The sequence below is a fragment of the Papaver somniferum genome, chromosome 10, assembly GCF_003573695.1.
Source record: "Papaver somniferum cultivar HN1 chromosome 10, ASM357369v1, whole genome shotgun sequence".
Taxonomy (NCBI): Eukaryota; Viridiplantae; Streptophyta; class Magnoliopsida; order Ranunculales; family Papaveraceae; genus Papaver; species Papaver somniferum.
Window position 1 is genome coordinate 84,299,145 of NC_039367.1, and position 5,654 is coordinate 84,304,798.

Here is a 5,654-nt window from a genome sequence, read left to right on the forward strand (position 1 = left end):
ATCACCTTCATCAATTACCTCTGTAACAGATGTTCCAGAAGTAAAATTTGTATTCCCTTCTAGTGGAAAAGATGTGCCTTTTGCCTCTCTTATTCAAGAATGTTGCACATCACATGAAAGGAAGAAATCTCCTTATATTGATAAGACGATATCCTCTAGAGAATGTCCCTTTTGTGTTTCGGAAGGGTCTCTCAAGAAAAAGAGAAACTCTAGGTTGAGTAACAATTCCATATGTCAAACTCAACACGCCTTAGACTTAACCTTCAAAGGTGTAACTGACATTAGTATGACTAAACCAATTGGTTTTCATACTTTTCCTGTGAATGCTACCAGGAAAGTCAGTTCTATGAGTTCCTCAAATGGGTTGATGCAAAACAAACGTCTTAACGGTCTAAAAGAAGGTCCAAAATTTTCCACCTTCAAAAAGGGAATTAGTGATACATTTAAGGAGAACAAAGTATCAGGAGAAGAGGACAAAAATTATGATAACCTAAAAAATTTAATTAAAGATTGCAAAGAAATCGCCAACAGGTTGTCAACTTCCTTCAGCCGAAATCCCTCAGGTAAGAATCAAGACTATGAGTTATATATTGATAACAGTAATGTTTATGACAACTGTTCACATCATAATGTTTTTCCTCTAAAGTCTCAAAGAAAGAAGGATAACCAAAGGAAGTGTTCATTTAATGAGCCGAAGGCTCATACTTTTGTAAATTAATCACAAGGTTGAAATCTCACTTACAGGAAATCCTAGTTAAGTGAGAATTGAATAGGTGTACTCTTGGAAAAGTGTCTCTGATGGTCTACCTAATTTCTTATCGTTCTTAGATGGATTGTCTATCACAAACACTTTTACATGAGTATTTCTTTTATGCGTGTTCTTTCGTTGTCCTTTGATTGCTTCTTTTTGATGTTCTTTATCTCTTATTTCGGTTCCTAAAGCCAAGATGCTTGGAGTCTGTGCATACCTTCTTTACAAAAATCCTTCTCGAGTAGGTTTTTGTAGACCCTCCTTACTTTGGGTACACATACGTTCCTTTAGTGTCCTCACAAACCGTGCATCTAAACCCTAAGTCTTTTCAAAATCGTTTATATACCCTTCCTATTGAGTTGAGATATCTCACTCTAGGTCCTCTATTATCAATGGCGTCTTCTTCTTTCTCTTGGGATTTACCTGAAGACTTCGTCGATAATGCGGTATATTTCGAGTTCGATAAAGAGAAGGGAACCTTTGTTGAAGTTGAAAAGTCTTTTCCTCAATATCCTGATTCCTATTGAGATATTTGAGGACGTTGAAGAGATTACAGATGATGTGGTTGTTGGTTTTCTCAAAAACTTTGAGAATGCAAAACAACAACTTGTTGATACAATGAAGAATCTTGATATGGTAAGAACTGAGTTGAAAAAGGTTAATTATGACCTTGTTCTCATGAAAAATCATGCAAAGGAACTTCTCAACAAGGATATCCACTCTAAAGTTGCAGAGGATGTTGTCAATCACAAGCTCAAAGACCTCAAGACTCATGAGGATAGTGAACCGTCTATTTGACTTCAGTTCATGTTCGTCCTTGGCATAAGAGTCTGTTTTTTAGTTAGCTTGTTGATATTATTTTTTTTGTCTAGTAAATCTTCTATTTTCTTGTTTTGTTTAGAAGAATAACTAGAGTTTGGAATAGCCATTATTGTGATTACACATAGCTATGTCCAACGTTTTCATCTTCATGTTTTTAGATTTATTTATTTAAATTCTAAAGTTGTTTTGGAAGATGGTGATTGCAATTTTAATCTTTATGGTTTTATATATTGCAATATGTTATGGGATATGTGTGTTTACGTCCATGAACTATTATTGTCCCATACGGTGTCAAAAGTTATCTCTTTTATATGTTGATATGCAAGTATTGATACAAGATCGATGAAATTTTGACAAACAAAAGTTAAGCCTATTATGTAAATTTATTGATGGAAGATAGGTTAAAATCTTTTGTTAACAAAGATTATGTCTATTATATGTCATTATGCAAATAGTGATGAAAATAGAATGAATCTTTGTATATGCCGCAGTATTGATCTTTCCCTGATCCATATCTTATGTGTATACTGCAATGCTCCATAAGGTTTTCTTGTGTTGAGCATAAAACGACTGAGTTGATCATTCTTTTGTGGTTAACATAGTCGTAGCTCCGTAAGTTCTCTTATGTTGAGCATGTTCAATTAAATTGATCACTTTTGTGTTTAACTTGATTGTGTATTCCGATTAAATTGATCATGGGTTTACTTGTGACTAGTTTAATTGAGAATTTTGGATATAGAAAATCATTTCATTATGGTTTTTGGTGTCCAATAAAATCCTTCTTTTCTTGTAAAAGTAAGATCGCTCTTGTTGTTCTCTCGGGAATGACATCAAATGGGGGAGAGTTCTTTTGAACTTGCGCTTAATTTCCATATCTTTGTGGGGAGTGCGGCTGTGGAATTATTTAGGGGTTATCTTGTATCTTTATAAAATCCTTGATGAATGCATGTAGCTTCGGCTTTATGATTGCATATAAATAAGTTGATATGTACTTTTCTTTGGTCTTGAAGCGTCTTCGTGGAAATTTCATTAGGATCCCGTTTTCGTACCTTTGCCAATTTTATTGACAAAAAGGGGGAGAATTAATATGTAGTTCACACTACAAATACATATGATTTACGTGTTTTACGGGTCAATATGTAAGGGGGAGTGGTTTTCATGATGAGACGAAAGTATTGACTAAGGGGGAGTGATACATATCACTATAGTATTGTTGTCGAAGTTGTGATATAAGAACTTTGATACTGTGTAATAATACTATGACATTGTATAACAATGATCGAGAACTTTTGTTTTCTCATTGTTATGGCTACGGAACTTCAACAACTATGATGCTGAATTGCACATCTATGGAATCATGGGAGTACTTGGAAAATACGAAGTTTTCGAGTAATGTTGAAGCACCAAGGAGATCAAGCATGTGGACGAGAAGCTGCAAAGTTTTATCTATTTTGTAATCCATATGTATTGATAGTTTTGTCACAAAAATTGACAAAGGGGGAGATTGTTAGAGCATTGCTCGGTCGAACTCGCATGCGTTGCTATCTCAAGCATGTTTGTCAATGTTAGTGATCAAAACTACATGTCTTGATTTCTTTTTTACTTATGACTAAGTCTCGGTCTAGGATAGTTAGGAATAGTTGAGCTCCAGACTCCATGGCGATTATATTACGAAGACGGAGAATTACTCAAGGAACCAGTGGAACTTCATCCGACCAAAAGGTATGTGGAGACTTGAACTCATCTGTCACTCAAAAGTCTATCTACTCTATCTCCTACTCTTGAGACAAAAGTCGTATAAGTATGATAGTTTTCATACATACACATTTGCTATTTCGAGACGAGTTTAATTACTCGCTTATCTGTTTCTCGAAATATGTGTTGGTAAGCTTTTGCTTTAACCATTTTCATCTTTACCCGTGACGAAAGTCATGATGACGTTTCAATCTTGAAAATAGCTTTGATGACGATAGTCGATTCTTTATGTCTAACGACTATTATAACATTATAGAAGAATGTTTCAATGATTGAAATGTATAGTTGAGATTAAGTAACCAACTATGGATATAAACATATATAGTGTGTTCCCACATTAGTGTATAAATCCATGTGTTGGAAACTAAGTGCGTGCATATGTGTGCATGCGGTAATGGTGAAGGAGACAGGTTGGGTACGCGTATTGGCGGAACTTTTCCTCCCGGAAAATTCTGCTGAGTTTGGAGTTTACGAACTCATAAACCAGTCACCTTAGGTATGCGTACCCGTACGCGTACTGGCGAAACTTTTCTACCCGAAAAGTTCTGCTGAGTTTGGAAACCAAAACCAACTCCAATCCGGTAGTTAAGGTACGCTTACCCAAGCTGGTTATATTTCTCAAATCGGTAGTTTCATGAACTTAAACAATAAATCAATAAAGAATGCAATCTTTGCAAATCGTGGCTATATTGTTCATGAATTGATTCAAGTGAATCAAACCGATTTTGTTTCAATTTTGTCTATGTATAAAGATCTAAGCAATTGAACAACTCTTAAACTAGTTATTATGAGTCATTTTACCTAGTTATGAGAAAGATGAATACAATTAATATGAAAGTGCTCATATGGCTAACCATTGGTTAACTATTTGTGAACCAACTAAGTGTACACGTTTAGGTACGGTTACTCAAACCTAAATGAATACATTTCATTTGTGTGTGTGACAAGCTAAGTTTCGATCTAACGGTTGAAAGATATTAGCTTGGATAAATCAGGTTTTTCATCTAACGGTGAATATTGAATCCTTTGTTACCAAGGTAACTTGGATTGCAAACCTTGATTTGAAAACTATATAAGGGAGACGTCTAGCAACTGGAAAAACTAATCCCCACACCTCCTGTGTGATACTAGTTGGTTTTGCTAGAGTCGATTATCCTTTAACCGTTTCTTCTCGAGACCCTGTCGGTTAACGACTTAAAGACTTCATTGGGATTGTGAAGCCAGACGAAACTACTTCTTTTGTAGTTCAGCGATCTGATCTTGCCATTTTCTATCGTACGAGTTCAATTGTAAGATTGGCTTGAGATTATATCTCCGAAAGGGCAAGATAAAAAGAAATCACAAACATCTTCGTCTCATCTTTGTGATTCCGCAATATCTAGTTTTGCTACCATACAATTTAGATTATTGTGAGGTGATTGATAATACTAGGCTGTTCTTCGGGAATATAAGTCCGGTTTATCAATTGGTTCTTGTTCACCTTGATTTTATGAAAATACGGAACAAAACTTGTAGGTTTATCTGTGGGAGACAGATTTATCTATTATCGTAGACTTTTCTGTGTGATACAGATTTGTTTATTAAAGTCTTCGACCTTGGGTCGTAGAAACTCTTGGTTTTGGGTGAGATCAGCTAAGGGAATCAAGTGTGTAGTATCCTGCTGGGATCAGAGACGTAAGGAGCGTAACTGTACCTTGAATCAGTGTGATATTGATTAGGGTTCAACTACAGTCTAGACCGAAGTTAGTATGTAGTAGGCTAGTGTCTGTAGCGGCTTAATACAGTGTGGTGTTCAATCTGGACTAGGTCCCGGGGTTTTTCTGCATTTGCGGTTTCCTCGTTAACAAAATTTCTGGTGTCTGTGTTATTTCTATTCCGCATTATATTTTGTTATATAATTGAAATAATACAGGTTGTGTGTTGTATCGATCAATAGTGAAATCCAACCTTTGGTTATTGATTGGATATTGATTGATCCTTAGATATTGGTCTTTGGTACCATCCAAGTTTATTCCTTGTATTTGATAAAGACTCGCAGATTTCTATTTGCTTGAGAAGAGATATTAACTCCTCGATATACTTTTACCTGGATTGAGTCTGACTGTCTAGTTAATTCTCTAGAAAGTATATTGGAGTTAGTCCATACAGATTGCTAATCGAAATATTGGGTGTGGTTGTTAGCCCCTGTTTTTTCAAAGTTCAAACCCTCACAAAGCCATTACCCATCAATTCGAAACCAGAAAAAATCAAACCCTACAAGAAATATCTTATTCAAAAAGTACTGAAGAGGAGAATATGCAAGGAACAAGATCAACAAGTGGCGGCA